Raw genomic sequence first — 21547 nt, 5'->3', positions numbered from 1 at the left:
TTCTGCTGAACATGATGTGTGTGATGTCTTGCCCCCTTCCCAGATGATTGAATCCTCTGTTTCTCCCCTCACTCCCCATTTTTCCTATTAGTCTCCTCAGGAAAGACACTAGGTCTGAGCTCCAGAGGAGAATGTGCTGGGTGTGGTTGGCAGCCAGAGACCAGAGCTGGGGATGAGAGGCCAGGGTTCCATGACAGTTGGAGGAAGATATTGTGGAGCAGCCAAGCAGCCTGGCAGAGGAGTCCAAGGGGCTGAAGATGGCCAGTAACTGGGGTCCAAGGCCTCCTGAAGCCTGCAGGCCCTTCTCCTTGCCCAAAGCTTGGCCTCCATAATCCCTACCTGCAGATCCTCCAACCTGAACTATAACTAGCCATTCAGTCTCAGCCTTGGGCTTCAGACTGGCTCTGGGTCCCAGGGTTGAGTGAAGAAACAGGAGCTGTGGATCTCGGGCCAGCTGAGCCTCTAGGGCTTTCTTGCCTTCATCCTGATCCTTTCACAGAAACACTGGGCCAAGCAGTGGGGAGAGAACAGAGAACCAGCATTACTGCCTAATCCCACCCAGAGCATCTGCTTCCAGATGAGAAACTTCCTCCACACAATGCCAGAAGGAGGTGAAGAATGGAGACAGAGCAGAGCAGACAGTTGCTGGCAAGTGGGGGCCCGGGCCTGGCACAAGGTCGTCCCTGAGCTAAGCCATCACACCTTCCCTTCAGCTCATGCATGGCAACTTGCCCAGGACAGAAACTGCCACACCGACCACTGGAGGTGCAAGGACTCTGGGAGACTGAGCGGGAGAAAGGCACTGGCATTTGGCATGTCCATGACTTTGGAGATTCACCTAGCACAGTGCCTGACATATGAGAAACCCTCAATAAATGGTGGAGCTGCATTGAGGCGCTCCTGGGAGCATGCTTAAAGGAGCATGTGGTTTCCAAATGTGACTTTATTAGGGGGGAGGGGCTGGTTGAAAAGGGATCCTTTGAGAGCAGGGGTCAGCTCTGCTGGGAACTGGGGCTTGGAGACCAGGTGCAAGGCGTGTTGGCGCACTCATAGCTCCTGAGGGATCTATGGCGGTGTGATGGGAGGAGGGTTGCAGGTGCTGAAGCAGAGAGCTGCTGCAGGTTGGGGAAGAGGACAGGCAGAGCCAGGTATGGATGGGGCTCTGGCAGGGGATGAAGATGCAGCAAGAAGGACACAAAGGGCAATCAGTCAGCAATAAAGATCCTTTACTGACCAGCCAAGCATCTCTGTGTCTAATTCATTTCAATTCTACACCTATTTATTGGGTGCCTTCTATGTGCCAGGCACTCTTCTAGGATCTGGGGACACAGAGATGAAACAGACAAAGGCCTTGACCTCAAGGAGCCTACATTCTGGGGGAGCAGGTGGGGGGAAGTTACTAAGTAAACAAGTTAGTAAGAAAAGATCAGGTAGCAGTGAATGCTATGAAGAAAATACAGCAAAGGCTATGTTACAGAGTGCCGTTTGTGTGTGTCTGTGTGTGTGTGTGGCTTTGGGGAAGACCCTGGAGGAGGTAACATTGAGCTGAGACAAGAAGAGAGCATCTGGGAAGAAGATCTGGGCAAAGAGCACGCTAGGGGTGGTCTCAAGGGAATTGAAGTCCAGGAAGAGAAGGCAGCGGTCATGGGGACGGAGCTGGCCTACAGGCTCCTTCCTTTCCTGGTGCGGGATTTCCTCCACAAAAACTCCCCTCTTCCTCTGACATAGTCAGAGACAGACAGACACACATCCAGAGGCAGACACAAAGCTGCACATGTGCCCCATATATGTCCCATCTCAACTCCTCACTCCCTCCCCGACTCCTGCCACTTAAGGAAGCCTCCAGGCTCCAAGTCAGAGGTTCTAACATTGGGCTGATGGGGAGATGGAGACCAGTCAAAAATTGTTTGGGGGAAGTAAGGACACAAAATACAACCACATGTTCCAAAGGGACGGAAAGACAGGGAGTGAAGGGGACTGTCGTGTTTCTGTTATCTCAGAGGCCCCTTTCCATTTTGGGGTGACCTGAGTGTGTGTGTGTGGTCCTGGAGGGGTCTGCATTCTGCAGGCCTGTTGGAGAGGGTAGAGGGGCATGAAAGAGGCAGATGTGAGGGAACGAGGATCGCCAGTAGCATGGAGAAAGTGGATGGGAGAAGTAACGGGGCCCTGGTAAGATAGACAGAGAAAATGGAATAATGGATGGTGGGGGTGGGGGAAGGTACGGGACGTCCCTGGCAGTCAGAGGGTAAGAGTCCGCACTTCCACTGCACGGAGCGTGGGTTTGATCCCTGGTTGGGGAACTAAGATCCAGCACGCCTCGCAGCATGCCCCCCCCCCAAAAAAAGAGGGGGTACAGGTGGCAGTAAGTAACTTAGTATTAGTTCCCCTAAGCTCCCTCCCTCCCTTTCCTGAACACCCTCTACCAGGCATCCACTTCTCTGTGTACAGCCTTCTCCTGATGTCCATCATCCTCTCCATCCTGTGTTGCTCCTCCCCTTTCTTGCCCCTCTGGCTGCCTTCTGCAATTTCCTTGTAGGTGTGGCATGAGGACCCATGGGAGGAGAAGTCTCTCTCAGTGCTGCCCTGTCTGGCATTCCAGGCACGGTGGTGTTACTAACATCCCAGGTGGTAGAGAGGTACACTGACTGGCTTGGGGCATCCTGGAGCTGCCATTGCCCCATTCCTTCATATTCTATCATTCTGGGGAGGTGGAAGAAACAAACATTTTTACAGGCTTAGGAAAGGCTCACGTGTGTCTCAGACCTGGCGGAGGTGACTGGGGAGACAGACTGGGGAAGCTGGGCTCTGGTTGCGAGGCTTTCTCTGAATCAGTATGTGCTCTCTCCACCCGCAGCCCTGCTCCTCATATTTGTGGCCTCCATATTTGGGGAGTCGATGATAATGCAGATAGGATAGGGCTCCGACCTCCCTTTGCGCTGGCCCTTCTATGGGCTCTGGGTCAACATCCTTATGGCCATTGTTGCAGGTGAGGCTGGTTGCAATCATGACCTCAAGCAACAGGTGTTTGAGAGGAGCCCGCTTCTCCCCACAGCCTGCTCATTAGCGTTCTCTCCTTTTAGCCCCACCGACCCCTCCAGCCCACTTCCTGCGATCCATTCCACAGCCCTTCAGTCTGGCTCTCTGTCCATCCCTGAAAGCTTTTCTCTCTCCGTCCTTCCTCGCAGGGCTCGCATCTCGTCAGCTACAGTGGTATCTGCTGGCTCCTGTCCTCCGTGTTGGCCAGTCGCCCAGGCAGGCATAGCATCCCGGTACAGGAGTACCTCTCCTCCGACAGCGTCTCCAGAGAACTCCCGGAGGCCGCCCCGTCCTGGCTCCCCAGTACGCCCTCTCCAAACTACCCGCTCTCCACCCTCCAGCGTCCCGAGAGCGCCCCAGGCCATAACAAGGGAAGCAGAGGGGCAGAACTCCCCGAGGATTCACTGGGACCCAACCCGTACTCCCCTCACCCCGGGGCGTGACCAGGACCCTCCATGGCCCCGCCCCCCGGGATTGGCCCCGCCTCCAGGCCGAGCTCCGCCTCTCCCCTTGAGGCTGAGCTTTCACTCTCCCTGCGGTGGACCCAGACCTACTGGACGAGGAGAGCTTCCCGCACCCGGCCTTAGCAGGACATCTGGCCAGGCTCGGTCTCCTGCTTCCGCCCCCACGGAGGAATCCTCACGAAGTTGAGGTGCAAGCTCTTGGTCTGCAGTCAACCGCACGCCGACGCTCCCTCCCCGCGCCGACCCGCCGAACTCTTGCTGTCGCCCCGCCTTCCCAGGGCAGGCGTTTAGCAGATTATCAACTTCGGACCCTGTTGGTCACCTAGGCGCTCAGCTCCCGAGCATCGGAGGCCGGGTTGGCATTTTTCATCGGTCCCTGCACGCACCTCTGTCACTGGGAACTCAGCCTTGCCTTGATGCTTTTCCAGATTCACAAAGGGAGGCAACCTTGAGTTTAGCCGACTCTAAACCAAGAATGCATAGAGGCAGCCTGTCTGTGTCCTTCAGTTTATTGCCCAGGCCACAGAACTACCCTGAACCCTGGTCCAGAGAGCTCAGAAGCATTTTCTTTTGGGGAGGAAACTGATTCATTTCTGAAAATTTGTTTTCTATTCATATTTGGGGTGAGAAGAAACAAAGTAGGCTGAGAAGAGATGAGAATCAGAGAGAAGAGCTGACAGGTGTTGGGGAAATGTCAATTAAAACCAGTAAACATTTCCTGAATCTCAGCTAAGTGCCCAAATCAAAAGGAGGATGGAATGGAGAAAGAGGAAGACAAAGTGGGTTAGAGAGAGAGAGAGAGAGAGAGAGAAGAAACATAGGAGGGAGGGCTTGTAATGCAGGGGTCAGATCTGGCCTGCAAAGGCAAAGAGGCCTTGGATTCAGGAGCAGGACCAGAGACTGATTTTCCATAAAGCTAATATTGCTGATTTTTTTCCAGGATGCTTTGAATATACCCAAAACTCTCGAGTGAGACTGTCCAGATTCAAATGCTGGCTCTACCACTTATTAGGTCTGTAACCTTAGCCCTGGTTCGATCCCTGGTGGGGGAAGATCCCACATGCCGCAGAGCAACTAAGCCCGTGCGCCACAACTACTGAGCCTGCGCTCTAGAGCCCGAGAGCCACAACTACTGAGCCTGTGCTCTAGAGCCCACGAGCCACAACTACTGAAGCCCGCGTGCCTAGAGCCCGTGCTCCGCAACAAGAGAAGCCACTGCAATGAGAAGACCACACACCACAACAAAGTGTAACCCCCGCTCGCCGCAACTAGCGAAAGCCCGAGTGCATCAACAAAGACCCAACGCAGCCAAAAATAATTAATTGATTAATTAAAGAAAGAAAGAAAGAAAAATTAGAAACTGGCCATTTGTTTTCCAAAGTGTCTGTACCATTTTGCATTCCCACCAGCGATGTATGAGAGTTCTGGTTGGTATCCTGCCCTGTGTCTTGGCCAGTACTTGGTGTTGTCAGTTTTGTTGTTTTTGTTTTGTGTGCCGGTCCATTAGGTGTGTGGTGCTATCTCACTGTGGTTTTAATTTGTGTTTCCCTAATGACTAATGATGCTGAGTATCTTTTCATGTGCTTATTGGCCATTCACATATCTTCTTTTGTGAAGTGTCTGTTCAAATATCTTGGCCTTTAAAAAACTGGGTGGGTTTATTTTCTTATTATTGTGTTTTAAGAGTTCTTTAAATATTCTAGATATAAGTCCTTTATCAGATATGTGATTTGAAAATATTTTCTCCCAGTCTGTGGCTTATATTTTCATTCTTCTAACTGCATTTTTCCAAGAGCAGAAATTCTTAATTTTGCAGTCATTTAAAAAATATATATATTTATTTATTTACTTATTTGGCTGTGCTGGGTCTTAGTTGCAGCATGTGGGATCGTCATTGTGGCACATAGAATCTTTAGTTGCGGCATGCAGGATCTAGGTCCCTGACCAGGGATCAAACCCTGGCCCCTGCATTGGGAGCATGGACTCTTAGACACAGGACCACCAAGGAAGTTCTGCAGTCACTTCTTGCTTTGTTTTTTTTTTTTTTTTAGAACTTTTATTAATTAATTTATTTTTGCTGTGTTGGGTCTTCATTTCCCTGCAAGGGCTTTTCTCTAGTTGCGGCAAGCGGGGGCCACTCTTCATCGCGGTGCGTGGGCCTCCCACTATCGCGGCTCTCCTGTTGCAGAGCACAGGCTCCAGACGCGCAGGCTCAGGAGTTGTGGCCCACGGGCCCAGTTGCTCCGCGGCACGTGGGATCCTCCCAGACCAGGGCCCGAACCCGTGTCCCCTGCATTAGCAGGCAGACTCTCAACCACTGCGCCACCAGGGAAGCCCCTTGCTTTGTTTTAAGCAGCCATTTTTTTCTTCCTACTTCTGTTTAGTTGGTATATAGAAGAAGGCAATGGAATGTCCCACAGGGGCAGAACCAAGTAAGCAGGACACACACTGGCAAGTGGGTCTGCCCATCATTCTCCCATGTGCCCAAAGCCTCAAGGTCAAAGGGCATCCTGGGAGGAGAGTGGACCTAGCAACCCAGATCTTTTACAGTCTCATTCTTTACTCAGTGTGTTATCCTTGAGCTGGCAGCATGGGCACCACCTGGGAGCCTGTCCGAAGTGTGGCGTCTGCCCAGGCCAGGAGTACACACATTAGAGTTTGAGGAACACCAGCAACGACAGGCCCACATGAAGGAAGGATGCATATTTCATAGATGTGAAAGGGAGGGAACATTGCAGCCACTGAAATGAATTCTGGCCACTGAAATGTCCTAGCAATGCCATGGGTCTGGGAGCTCACCACGAAGGAGATTCATGCTGGTGTTTGTACCGGGATGAGCTGGCCTGGGGTAGGACTGTTCCTGAGTGTAATGCAGGTGGCAAAGCACGTCCACGTGGACAGTCAAGGAGTGACCAATAAGCCTGTGTTCTCAAGTCCATGTTCTAAGCCCAAGTCCATGTTCTCCAGGTTGGCTTTGCCCATGGGCACTGAGAGGCTATTGTCCCCTAAGGATGTCTAAGCACCTGCCCTTACGGATGGAACAGTGGGGCACCTTCCTTCTCAGAAAGCTCCCAGCCTTGCACTCCATTCTGGCTGCATCTCTGTACCTGTGTGAGCAAGTGATCATTATTTGCTGACTGCTCAGCTTCCTTTCTTTTGGGGAACGATCCCTTCCCAAATCCATGTGGTTCTGGTGGGCTGTCAGTCAAGGCATCCAGGCCAATCAGACTCTTGGGATTTGGAACCCTGCCCAGGAATAGACAAGGATGGAGGTTTGGGGGGAACAGGAGGGAAACAGCGGGAAGAGAGACCAGCTCATGCTAATGGTACATCCATGCTCCCCTGGTCTCTGTTTAGTTCTAGGCCTGGATGTTCTGCTTCCCCCTGAGTCTATGTTTATTCAGTATCGCCTCAATACATTCCTTTTTTCTTAACTTCGTCTGGGTTTGCGCTTGCAACCAAAGAACTCTCACTGATACAATACCTTACAAGATAATTGGCCAGGACTTCCCTGCGGTCCAGTGGTTAAGATTCTGCGCTTCCACTGCAGGGGGTACGGGTTTGATCCCTGGTAGGGAAAGATCACTCCTGCTTCTCGGTGCAGCCAAAAAATAAGTTAATTTAATTAAATTTTAAAAAAAGATAATTGGCTAGCACTGCTGCTAGCCCATAAGGGGTCTTTGTGCCTTTAACCTTGTGGTTAAAAGGCAGCCCTTCTGAATAGATGTAGGGGTAGTTGACTTGGCAGAGAACAGCACCTTTATGAGATACAGAACAAAGCGCCTCTTCCTCCAGGCCACTGGAGCCCCCTTGGCGGGGCATGGCTTGTTGAGCAGAATGCTGACTGGAGTTCAGTTCTCACTCACCTCATTTGCTACGTGCTCTTGTGCAGTGCCCATCCTGCACAACCTTATGTGGAGACTCTGTTGTCAGGTCGCCCACATTTCCCTTCGGCTCTTTCTCTTCCTTCCGCCTTCTAGTTTACCTCTTCTAGGCTTTCACTGTGGCAACATCAAGGCTGATAACAGCTATGTTTACTTTCATAGCTGTAGTTAAGTTTTCCGCGCTTTGTCCATCTGTTGATTCTAAAAATTGAAACTCAATGAAGAGTGTTTACCTTACATACTGTGACTGTATAAATATCTTTCATTGCAGAGCTAGTAATCACTAACATTATATTTCCTTTCTTGAGGAAATGCTGTTGGACTACTTTTAATTACCTTTTGAAAAAGAATATTTGATACATTCACAGGGTTATATGAAATATATTTTACTTATAAATGATTCGAATATAATGAATACCCGTGTACCTATCACCCAACTCAGGAACAAATTACCTATTGCCAATAACATGTTATGTACGAGTGTAACCCTCCCTGTCCCATTTCCCTGTCTCCCCTGAGAAATAGCCACAATTCGATATTTCATGTTTATCATTCCAGTGCTTTTTAAAACATGCCATGCCATCATAAGAGTATGTATGCTTCAACAATGTTTTGCTTAGTTGTGCTTGTTTATGAGCTCTATAAACATGGAATCATATTTATGGTACAGTCTTCTGGGAGTTACATTCTTCAGGAAACATATTTCCAAGATTCTTCCATATTGTTTTGTGTTGCCGTTAGAACTGCTTACTGTGATTAAACACTTTTAGGAACTCCAGGAAACACTAAAACAGGTCCAAGGAAGAAAAGGCAGTCCTGATGGTCACCAGTTCTGCATGAGTGACATTCCCGGCAGGCGCAGCCCCCATCCCCCCAAAATTGCTGCCTCAGTTTTGCATCAGAGTTACCCCAACCTGCAGCCACGGAAGCTAGGGAATTTGCCCACCAGTTCCCTATCTGTCATTAGTTCATAGGTCAGCCTCCAGACCCGGGTGACCTTGACCATGGCTAATGGGATGGCACTTGTCCCTGGCAGGGCCAGAGAATGTTTGGGCTTGGGACGGAGAGACAGCCCGCGGCTCTGGCGGCTAAGGACAGCCCACAATGTAAGGGCCACATTTCTCACCATGTGGACCAGAGGAGGAGGTTGGTTTGCAGAGAAAGAGCAAGATGGTCAGGGAAGGGACTTCCCTGGTGGTCCAGTGGGTAAGAATCCTTGCTCCCAATGCAGGGGGCCCGGGTTTGATCTCTGGCCGAGGAACCAGATCCCGCATGCCACAACTAAGACCCAGCGCAGCAAAAAATAATTAATTAATTTTAAAAAAAGATGCTCAGGGAGGAGCAAGACCAGAGTCCAAGTGCTATGGTCTGAATATTTGTGTCCCCCAAATTCATATGTCGGGAAAGTAACCCACAAGGTGAGGGTTTTAGGAGGTGGGCCTTTAGGCGGCTCCACTTTCATTAATAGGATGTGTCCTTATAAAAGAGACCCCATAGAGCTCCCTAGCTCCACGTGAGGACACAGCAAGAACTCAGTGACCTGGAATCAGGCTGTCACCATGATCTTGGACCTCCAGCCTCCAAAACTATGAGAAATAAGCTTCTGTTGTTTATAAACTACCCAGTCTGTGGTATTTTGTTATAGCAGTCCAAACAGATTAAGACACAGAGGAAGAGTCCTCACAGGATTTGAATTCTGTTTTTTTTTTAATTTTATTTTATTTACTTTTTATACAGCAGGTTCTCATTAGTTATCTATTTTATACATATTAGTGTATGTATGTCAATCCCAGTCTCCCAATTCATCACACCACCATCACCAACCCCCCACCACTTTCCCGCCTTGGTGTCCATACGTTTAGGATTTGAATTCTTGATTCCAACTACTCTGAGGTCCAGCTGGGCACGTGACCTCACAATCCGTAATTAACTCCCCTTTGGCTTAAACTAATTTTGGTTCCCTTCCATTATTTGCAGCCACTCATCGGCAAGGATGCCTGCCAAACACCTCTGTGTTTTTTGCTCCTTCTCTGTTTGCTAGTAAAAGAGTGCAAAACAGTTAAAAACAACTTAGCAATAATAACTCCATTTTCTGGGAATTTACCAAAGAGTGCTTTTTGTTCATTATCTTATTCCATACTCAAACCAAATCTAGATGAGTATTATTGTGCTGTGTTATAGATGAGTAAACTGAGGCATAAAGAAGCTATAGGGGGACTTCCCTGGCGGTCCAGTGGTTTAGGTCGTGGCGCTTTCGCTGCCGGGGCCCGGGTTTAATCCCTGGTCACAGAACTAAGATCCTACAAGCTGCACCAAAAAAAAAAAAAAAAGGAAGCTATATGAATCCTGCAGGTTCACAAGACCATTAAGAGAAAGGCCCGTTATCCATGCCTCTGCCTGCTGGACCCAAAAGCCTGCGTTCTTAACCTCATGTATAACTGTCTTTGCAAAGTGAACCACCTCTGGTGAGATCCAAACTCACATCCCAGATTTGAAAGGCTCCCTCCTCATGAGAATTCCAGAGGCTGACCGAGGTCTGGAAGGCGCGGTGATCAGGCTGCTACGGGTGAGTCAGGTTTATTTTCCTATAACTTAAAATCTTCTCAGACTGTGTGACACCCCCATATCCTCTCCTCATCCTATGTCCTTTCCCTTCTGGTGCTGAAAAAAAAGAAGGGAAAAAGGTCAAAAGAAGGGAAGGAATGGGAACTGTGGACCAGAAGTGAGTAGAGGTGGGGGAAGTAGGGAGAAGGTTGGTGACACCTGTGGAAGGCATGTCCAAACGTCTCCCTGGGGACAAGCTCCCTCCCTCCCCCTGCTCCATCAGTGAGCACTTGGGGGTGGGGTTAGGGCAGAGGATGTGGGAAGAGAAAAGGAGACCCTCAGCGACCACTGCTCTTAGACGAAGGGCGGCATCAGACCCACAGTTCTGAGTTGAGGCCGCGGGAGCAGGGTTTCCAGAAAGAGTTGGAGGTGAAGCTGTGGGCCCCCTCCCCCATTTGACATCCCCCTACCCCAGGAATATTCCATGGTAGTTAGGGGCCCTGTCCTGCTGAATGTGTTGTTCTTTCCCAGATCCCAGGCCCTGTGGTGGCCACTGCTTTGCCTGATGAAAATACTTAAATGATGAAGGACAACTGACCCTGGCAAGGGAAGGGGGCAATGGAGTGGAGGATAGAAGGAGAGTCAGGGGTGCTCAAGATGGGGACAGGGGCCATTAAGGATGAGTTCTCTGGGTCAGGAGGAGAAAGTGATGAGCATCAGAAGCCCGAAAAGGGCTGGGAGGGCTGGGAAGCAGGATGGGGTGGAGGTGAGCCTGGGACGAGATGAAGGGGTGCCGAACTGCGTCTCCACCCCCGAAAGTAACAGGCAGGTGACCAGGGACCACAGGGAGCATCGCTGGGTCTCTCTGATGCCCCTGCAGTGGAGGATTACACACAGCTCTTGCTGGATATCGCAGGTGTTGGCCTCAGAGCTCAGCCTGATCACCTTCATCCTGCTGCTGGCCATGGTCTTCTCCAAGAAATGGCTGTACCTCCCGAGGATCCGTTTCTACCAGCACTAGCCCATGAAGGTTAGCATCAAAATCGTCATGTTGGTTCACATGATGTCCCTGGGGCTCCTGCAGGTCTGCAAATCCAAGAGCTGTTCCAACTCAGAGAATGGGAAAGGTGAGACCCTTGCTCTCCCAACCCACCCCAGGGCTCTAGCCTGCCTTGGCCTCGACGTCTGTACCCCTGTATTCTAGGCCCCTCCCTCTGGTCATCCCCACGTTTTTGGCAGGTAAGATGGTTCCGCTGGCCATGAGACCCCCAAGGATCATTTTTTCCTCCCCAGTCTGGCCAAACTGACTCTCCTGACCCAATGGAAAGCATCACCGCTTTTTGTTAAGTCTCGCAGCCAAGTGTGCGCTTACAGAAATGCATGAGGGGGCACATGGATCACTCAGTAATGACACAGTTCACCGTTATCCTGGGATAAGAGCCCCAGGGAGGTGGGGATTTCCTTCCTCGAGGTTTGCATACCCAGAGCTTGAGGAGTCCCAAGAATGCTCTCCCCCAGGCTCACTTTCTCACCACTGTTCTTCCCTCCGGCCTCAGGCTTTGCTTTTCTGGGCCAGCTCTGGGTTTCCATGTCTGGTTACCTTGTTCCTTCCTTCCTGGAGTTCTTGCAACTACTTCATTCCCTATTGTTGTTCATTTCATGCCTGCTGTTCCCTCACCTCCCAGGTTTGGGCCTCCTTTCTCAGCACCTGTGGAAAACGAGAGCTTTTGACCCCTCAATTCCACTTTTTTACCTCGTTAACTTTTTTTTTTTTACGTTGCACAGCTATTATTTACTTCCATTATGAAGGTAATACATCCTTATTCTAATAAATTTGGGGCAACAAAAGCTATCATTTATTGCACCCTTATTCTATTTGCTTAATTTAATCCTCTATCAATCCTAAGAGACAAGACAAGACAATAACTTGAAGAAGGAGAGGAAGGGAGAAAGAACAAGTTTGTTTCCCAGATCTTCCTGCCTATAGGTCCCCAAAGGTCCCCTTTGGTCCCCAAACCTGCCCAACCTCTCTCACAGCACACTGTGCACAGGCAAACACCTCTGGAGTGCTAAGCCTCTCTAAACTTTGTTTCCCCTATCCCAGCATTCGTTATTAGTAGGTGGGGGAGTAATCAGGAGAGAGAGATCACTAATGAACCTGCTGGTTTATTCATGTGAAGGGTTCAGAGCAAAATGGCTCCAGGGTAGAGCACAGTAGGGGATGTGGCTGTACCGGGTGCCCAGGAGCAATCTCACCCTCGGTGTCCAGCTCAGATGACTGAGAACTCACAAAGCCCTGTGCCTGGATACCACCAGCATCAACTCAAACTCCACCTCCACCACCACCTGCATCTCCTCCACCACCACCATCAACATCACCACCAGCACCGCCACCACCTTCACCATCTCCAGCACCTTCACCACCATCTCCAACACCTTCACCACCATCTCCAACACCTTCACCATCTCCAACACCTTCGCCACCTCCAACATCCCCCAAACCTTCACCATCACCACCTGCATCTCCTCCACCTTCCCCACCTCCACCTCCACCACCATCTCCAACAACTTCACCACCTCCAACACACCCAAAACCTTCACCATCACCAGCTGCAACTCTTCCACCTCCACCACCACCATCTCCAACACCTTCACTACCACCCCCAACTTCACCACCTTGATTCTCTGGCTGCTACATCTTTCTACTCAATCTCCCATGTTCTCCACTCTGTAACAACAGGACTAAAACAAAGCAAGAAAGGAAAACAGTAAAATCAGGCCATAGGTCAAAAAACAAGTTACATGAAGACATGTGACAGCTGGCTTGGGTGGTGCTAGCCATGACTATTGGGATTCAGATATCTTGCACAGCAAGGCTGGTCTCCCACGACTGATCTGTATCAGGTAATATCCCTCCAGATAAAGCCATGATGCCAGCAAGCCGGAGGAGTGCAGGGACAAATTGTGAGTGGATTTGGATATGTTAAAAATGTATGTATTGTTAGGCTGAATCATATGATATTGCTGTTTCAGCAGTTAAATATTGACAATTTCATATGATTCAACCTAATATATATGACTGATTTCTACTTTATTTGAGTCTTTTTTAAGATTCTTATCCTTACCATACCTGACCAGCAGTTGTGGATTTTCTAACCTAGTTACAAGCAAATATTCTGAGCAAAGAACGTAATACAGGGTCTTGAAAATTAGGCAGAACAGACATTCCACAAATCCCTACTCAATGTCCTCCTTATGCTCCTCCTACTGGTAGCTAGCAAGGTTTTATTGGAGGACTTATTGAATCAGTCATCCTGGGGAAGGGACACAAAACATAGGGATGTCATGACTTCTGCCTTATAGATAAAATCTAATTAGAGAAAGTGATTTTGTAATTCTGTAGGAGTCATAAACTCAAGTGCTTACAGAGGCTAGGCAAGTAACATAAATAAATAAAGGGGCCACTCTTCCAGTCTATATGTAATTTTCCTCTTTCAATAAAGACCTGCTATATTATTTATTGCTGGATAACAAATTACCCCAGATTTAGCAGCTTAAAATAATAAATATTTATTATCTCGCATGGTTTCTGGGGTCAGGAATCTGGGAGCAGCTTAGTTGAATTGTTCTTGCTCAGGTTCTCTCATGAGGTGATAGTCAAAGTGTCAACTGGGTCATCTGAAGTCTTTTGATGTCATCTGAAGGCTTGACTGGGGCTGGAGGATCTACTTCCAATATGGTTCACTCACTGGGCTGCTGGCAGGAAGCCTCATGCCACAAGGGCCTCTTCATGGGCTGCTTCAGGGCTAGCTGCCCCCAGAGTGAGCCATCTAAGAGAGCAAGCTCCATTGCCTTTTATGACCTAGTCTTGGAAGAAAAACACTGTCGCTTTCATCATATTTCTATTTGTTGGAAGCAAGTCACTAGGTGCACCCCACATGCAAGGGGAGGGGAATTAAGCTTCACCTATTGAGGGAAAGAGTATCAAGAATTTGTGGGGGGACTTCCCGGGTGGTCCAGTGGTTAAGACTCCATGCTTTCACTGCAGGGGGTGCAGGTTTGATCCCTGGTCAGAGAACTAAGATCCCACATGCAGCCAAAAAAACCAAAAAAACAAAAAAGGAATTTGTGGGTATATTCTAAAACTACCAGAGTCTGCCTTCTGGTCACAAATTACTTACATTCCTCCCTCATGACAAATATGCTCACCTATCCCAAGGTCCCCAAGCATCTCATCCCATTCCAGCATCAACCAGCTGAAAGTCCAGACTCTTGCTGTGTTGTAAGTGGGGGAGTTAAGTCCCCTTTGTGGAGTCTTTGAGGATTATTCCAACGTGGCTGTGGCAGTGCCACCTGAGAGGCATAAGAAATTAGAGGTCCTAGAAGAGGGGGGCATGGCATGCCACGCAGGGGCCACATGGGAGGAACACCCAGGGAGCGGGCTCAACCAAGCAGATGGAGAGCTGAGAGCGAGAGTGAGGACCCGTGGGCAAATGTCTTTATGGGGTCAGGGTGGAGTCCATAAGCAAAAGGCATGAGGGGATTTCATTGGTGCGTTTGAATGTCACTAGGTCACAGAGAGGGGAGACCAAGAAGGGGAAATTGTGCCAGGAACCAAACCAGCCTGATCACACTGGTGCACCTGGTTACCTGGTGAGGCATCAGGGAAATATGAAGTTTCCAAATTTTACAATACGTTTGACAGTTGTTATGGGCTGAGTTGTGTCCCCTGCAAATTCATATGTTAAACCCCTAATCCCCAGTACCTCAGAATGTGACTGTACTTGGAGATAGGGTCTTTAAAGAGGTGACTAAGTTAAAATGAGGCTATAGGGTGGGCCCTACTTGAACTGACTGGTATCCTTGTAAGAAGAGGAGATTTGGAATAGAGACACCAGGGTTGTGTGCTCATAGAAGAAAGACCATGTGAGGACTCAATGAGAAGGTAACCATCTGCAAACTAAGTAGAAAGATCTCAGAAGAAACCAAACCTACGTACACCTTGATCTTGGACTTCTAGTCTCCAGAACTGTAAGAAAATAAATTTCTGTTGCTTAAACTGCCCAGTCTGTGGTATTTTGTTATGGCAGCCCTAGCAAACCAATACACCATCTCAATCAAGTCCAGGTACATGTGAGGCTCTTTGGATGTAATTCCTTAAGTACAGCTCCTGAATACCTGTGAACTAAAGAGACAAGTGATCATCCCCTGCATACCCAAAATACAATGGTGGGACAAAGGATAACCATTGTAGACATTACTGTTTTAAAAGGAGGGACATGAGAGGAAGACAGGAGTCACTGGTTCATAGCAATTCTGAAATCCACCTGGGGAAATGTTGAAATCTCCTTGATTAGAACTCAATCCTGGGACTTTCCTGGTGGTGCAGTGGTTAAGAATCCACCTACCAATGTAGGGGACATGGGTTTGCTCCCTGGTCCGGGAAGATCCCACATGCTGCAAAGCAGCTAAGCCCGTGCACCACAACTACTAAGCCTGCGTGCCTAGAGCCCATGCTCCACAAGAGAAGCCATCTGCGCACCGCAAGGAAGAGTAGCCCTCATTCTCTGCAACTAGAGAAAGCCTGTGTGCAGCAACGAAGACCCAACACAGCCAAAAAAATATACCTATATATTAAAAAAAAAAAAAAAAAAAAAGAACTCAATCCTACTTCTGCCCAGGAGTAAGTCTCCACAGTTTCTTTCTTTCTTTTTCCTTTTTCTTTTCTTCCTTTGTTTTTAAAAGATAAAATCCATGTAACATAAAATTTACCATTTAGGGAATTCCCTAGCGGTCCAGTGGTTAAGATTCAATGCTTTCACTGCTGGGGCCCAGGGTTCAATCCCTGGCCAGGGATCTAAGATCACGCAAGCTAAGCAGGGTGTCCAAAAAAAAAAAAAAAAATCACCATTTAACAGTACACAATTTAGTGGTTTTAGTATATTCACAGTGTTGTGCAACCATCACCACTATTCAATTCCAGAACATTTTCACCACTCTAATCAAGCCCCATTCCCCATTTCCCCCAGCCCCTGGCAACTACTAATCTACTTTCTATGGACTTGCCTATTCTGGGCAATTCATTCAACTTACAAATGGATAAACAAAATATGGCATATGCATACAACAGAATCATACAATATGTGGCCTTTTGTGTTTGGCTTCTTTTACTTAGCATAATGTTTTAAAGGTTCATTCATATTGTAAAGTGTATCAGTACTTCATTCTGTTTTATGGCTGAATAATATTCCATTGTATGCATATGCCGTACTTTGTTTATCCATTTGTAAGTTGATGGACATATGGGTTGCTTCCACCTTTTGTCTATCATGAATAATGCTGCTACAAACATTAATATATGTTTTCATATATATGTTTTCAATTTTCTAGGGTATGTAATTAGGAGTGGAATTTCTGGGTCACATGGTAACTTCCACAATATCATATGCTGGCAATGATGTGGAGCGACAGGAACTCTCATTCATTGTTGGTGGAAAATGCAAAATGGTACAACCACTTTGGATGACAATTTGAAAGCATCTTGCAAAACTAAACATACTGCTACCATACAATCCCACAGTTATACACCTAGGTGTTTACCCAAATGAACTGAAAGACTTACGCCCACTTACAAACTTGCATATAATTATAGCAGCTTTATTTATAATTGCCAAAAATTGGAAGCAACCTATATGTCCCTCAACAGGTAAATGGAGGGAATTCCCTGGTGGCCCAGTGGTTAGGACCTGGTGCTTTCACTGCCAAGGCCTGGGTTCCATCCCTGGTTGGGGAACTAAGATCTCACAAGCCATGTGGCATGGACAAAAAAAAAAAAAATTAAGAAAAAAATAGGTGAAGGGATAAAATGTGATACATCCATACAACGGAATATTGATCAGTGATATGAAGAAATGAGCTATCAAGCCACAAAAAGACACGGAGGAAACTTAAATGCCTATTAGTCAAGTGAAAGAACCCAGTCTGGGGACTTCCCTAGTGGCACAGTGGTTAAGAATATGCCTGCCAATGCAGCGGACTCGAGTTCGCTCCCTGGTCCGGGAAGATCCCACAGGCTGCGGAGCAACTAAGACCCTACGCCACAACTGCTAAGCCCGTGTGCCTAGAACCCATGCTCTGTAACAAGAGAAGCCACCGCAATGAGAAGTCCGCGCACTGCAACAAAGAGTAGCCCCCACTTGCCGCAATTAGAGAAAGCCTGCACACAGCAATGAAGACCCAACGCAGCCAAAAAAAAAAAAATGCTGGTCTGAAAAGGCTACATACTCTATCATTCCAACCATATGACGTTCTTGAAAAGGCAAAACTATGGAGACAGTGAAAAGATCAGTTGCCAGGCATTAGAGAGTAGAGAGGGAGGGACAAATAGAGGATTTTTAGGACAGTGAAACTATTCCATATGACAGTATAATGGTGGACACATGTCATTTTACATTTGTCAAAACCCATACAACGTACAACACCAAGAGTGAACCCTATGTAAGCTATGGACTTTGGATGACAATGATGTGTCAATGTTGGTCCAACGATTATAACAAATGTACCACACTGATGCCAGATGTTGATGGTGAGGGAGGCTGTGTGTGTGTATGGGGCGGGGGGTAGGTGGGAACTCTATGTACTTCGTGCTCAATTTTGCCATGAGTCTAAAACTGCTCTCAAAAATAAATTCTATTAATTTTTAAAAAAGGAAAAAACCAAGTGTGAAGAAAGAGAGAATATAGAGTTTAATTTTCTACAATGGAGAAAACTCAAGGGTTATACTTTCCGGCCTCCACAGAGCATTTGACAGAAACAGGTTGAGAACCTTTGCTGTACATCAAGGAATGTCATTGAAGGATTCAACCACTGGGAAGGAATAATTGTTCTCTGTGGGGGACCACTGTTTGAGGGTGAAGCTTGGTCAGTGGGATAGAAACTGTCCGTGGTATTTGTGAGAATTCTGGCTCTGTGTCTGTTTATACGCACAAGGATTTGTCAGACACTACGTTCTACTGAATCCTTGAAATATACTTATGTACAGAGGGGAAAATGGCACAGGGGCTGGGGACTTTCAGTCACCTTTTGGGATCTGCAGCCTGGGCGATGAAGACTGACTGCATGGGAATTCCCTGGTAGTCCAGTGGTTAGGACTCTGAGCTTTCACTGCTGGGGCCATGTTTCAATCCATGCTCAGGGAGCTAAGATTCCCCAAGCTGCATGACGCGGCCGTGCTTGCATGGAACCCTGCTTCTGCAAGCCTAAGAGTTACTGCCCTGTATCCCCATGTTCACAGGTCCCCAGGCCTAAGGACTGGTCACAAGAAGGCAAAGCTGTCTGTCCTCTTGGTGGGACTCTGACAATTAAAAAAATTTGTGGTGGGGTGGAGACACCATTTCAGAGTTACAGAAAAGTTGCAAGAACAGTACAAAGAATTCCTTTATATTCTTCACCCAGATTTTCCCCAAATGTTAACGTTACTACATTGCTTTGTATCTCTCCCTCCCTTCCTCCCTCCCTCCCTCCCTCTCTCTACACACATGCACACACACACACATACACGCGTATTTTTCTTTACCATTTAAGTTGCAGACATGATGCCCCTTTCCCTCCCAGTACTTCAGTGTGTATTTCCTAAAAACAAGGACATTCTCTTCCATAACCACAGCACAAGTCTCAATATCAGGAAATTAACATTGATATAATAATATAACATCAGATTTTGCCAATTGTCCCAGTGATGTCCACAGAAAAGAAAGTCCTGGATCATGCACTGAATTCATTTGCCATGTCTCTTTCGCCTACTTTTTTTTTTTTTTTTTTTGCGGCACGCGGGCCTCTCACTGTTGTGGCCTCTCCCATCGTGGAGCACAGGCTCCGGCTGCGCAGGCTCAGCGGCCACGGCTCACGGGCCCAGCCGCTCCGCGGCATGTGGGATCTTCCCGGACTGGGGCACGAACCCGTGTCCCCTGCATCGGCAGGCGGACTCTCAACCACTGCGCCACCAGGGAAGCCCTCTTTCGCCTACTTTAACTGCAACAGTTTCTCAGTCTTTCTTTGTGTTCCTAACGTTGACCAGTTATTTCATAGGATGCCCCTCCATCTGGGTTGGTTTCATGTTTCTTCATAATTACATTCGGGTGATGCATTTTTGGTAGAAACATCAGAGAAATGTTGTGTTCTTCTCAGTGCATCATATCAGGAGGCACCAACAACGGGGATGCTCATTTGACCACTGCGTTAAGGTGGTATCTGCCAGGTTTTTCTACTGAGGATCTTACCAAGTCTATTTCCCCTGTAAGAAGTCCTCTGATGCAAAGGAGGCAGAATGGAGAACGTTCACTGGTGAACTGCAAACAGTCCTTCAAAACTCAGCTTAAGTGACCTTTGTGTGGATCCCTTGTAAATCTTTGCTTTGTGCCCTATTTCAGCACTTAGCACTCTCTATCACGACCAATGACTTGATGGTAAACCAGCATGATGTCTGGCACATGGTTGGTGTTTATAAATGTCGAATGGATGGATGAAAGAGATAGGCTAGAGAAGTGGGTGGGTGAGGAGAGATGGAAGAGGGAAAGCCAAGACTGATAGTTTTCAAGGAGGCTCTCTCCCTCGTACAGAGAACACCTGCATCTGGAAATGCGGAAGGGTGGCAGCTGCCAGGTGTCAGGACTGGCTCCCTCCACTCCACTGAGGGCAGAGACAGTGTTTCAGGGTTATTACTGGTGATGTGGGGTAAGTGTTGAGGCAAGATCCTAGGTGTCCCTGCAATTAAGGCAGCCATTTCCAGGATTCCTGTGACTGCATCAGGAGAAAGGCATAGGGAAAGGGGACATCCTCCAAAGAAGAGAAAAGAGGGGGGCAAACACCTGGTCACTGCATGACCCACCTGTGCAAAACCCAAGGAGGAAAGGCTGATAAGACCTCATCTGCTAGTCATGTCAAGGGAAGTGCCTAAAAGTGAAAAGAAATCCTAGACCAGCAGAGAAGTTATTCTGAACACAGAGCTGCTCGACAGAAAGGATGTACTAGTTCAAATTAAATAGAACAGGAAGATTCTACAAAGGAGACTTGGGGAAGCAAAAGACAAAATGTCAGGACCAAATTTCAAATGGAAAAAGAGAAAATATAATTAGATCTAAGCCAAAAAATACATATATTTAATCAATTATAAATAAGAAAAGTAGACATAAGATAAATGCGTCTGTGAAACGCAAAGCCTCATATTAAAGCGGAAAGCCAACTGCCTCAGGAAGCTCAGATTTCCTGTCCACTTTGTTTGCTAGGAAAACACAGCAGAGCAGACCATCTGGGGTAATTAATTCTGGGGTAAAAATATCAGAGCCTGGGTAAACAAAGATTAGTGCCAAGATAACAATGATAAAGTGGAACCAGGAACCAAAAAAAGAAACCAAGTTTCAATAATTCAAAGGAATAGAATTTTGGATAAATTTCAGAAGAAGATTCCAGGGACAAACTTATTCTGCCATTGGCTAACTTGTGTACAACAGAGGGTTCTTACTCTTTTATATTTCAAAGTATCTCAGGTTTCAAATCAATTTCTGGAAAATTTCTCCAAAACAAAAGGAAAGATGTGTAAATCACATATTTAAAAACGGGCTCCCCTCCCCACCAAAATGTTTCCCCTTAAAATTCTATTGCTACAACCCAAAGCCACCAAATCTGAAAAAGTTAAAATAACTAGGCAGAGGTAACTGGCCCACACAGTGTTGAAGCTCACCTTGGCAAACCATGCTTTAAATGGTCTGTTGCACAAATGTCCAGAAAGCATGCAGAATAATTTGGAAGCAAGAGTTTAAGTCTGAGCTTCTCAGACACCTCCCCCTTCCTGTCTCAGAGCTAACTAATGACATTCCAACGTGTAGACTCAAAAAACTACTGGGAATAGAATCTCAGAAATATCAAAAGAAAATGTTTTTTCTTTCCCTACAGCTGCAAAAAAAGCAGATTCTATTCCACAATATTAGGCTAGTTTTGATAAAGTCATAAGTGGAAAATATTCACTAAAGCATCAATCTCTGAGTCTCCCATCTTCTCGCAAAATATTTGCAAACCATATATCTGATAAGGGGTTAATATTCAAAATATTTAACTCCTTCAACTCAAAAGCAAAAAAACAAATAGACCAATTAAAGAATAGGCAAAGGGGAACTTCCCTGGCAGTCCAGTGGTTAAGACTCTGCTCTCCCACTGCAGGGGGCACAGGTTTGATCCCTGGTTGGGGAACTAAGATCCCACATGCCACACAGCAGATATCACCTCACACCTGTTAGGAATGGTATTACTAAAAACAAACAAAAGCTAAGTAAGTGTTGGCAAGGATGTGGAGAAACTGAACTCTGGTACAGTGTTGGTGGGAATGTAAAATTATGCAGCTGCTATTAAAACAGCACGGAGGTCCCTCAGAAAATTAAAAATAGAAATTAAAAAGACATAATCCAGCAACCCCACTTCTGCATATTTATCCAAAAGAATTGAAATCAGGATCTATATTTGCACGTTCATGTTTGCTGCAGCATTATTCACAATAGCCAAGATGTGGAAACAATCTAAATATTTACTGACAGATGAATGGATAAAGAAAATGTGGTATACATATAA

The sequence above is a fragment of the Mesoplodon densirostris genome, chromosome 18 (genome assembly GCF_025265405.1).
Source record: "Mesoplodon densirostris isolate mMesDen1 chromosome 18, mMesDen1 primary haplotype, whole genome shotgun sequence".
Classification (NCBI taxonomy): domain Eukaryota; kingdom Metazoa; phylum Chordata; class Mammalia; order Artiodactyla; family Ziphiidae; genus Mesoplodon; species Mesoplodon densirostris.
This window is presented reverse-complemented; position numbering follows the sequence as displayed.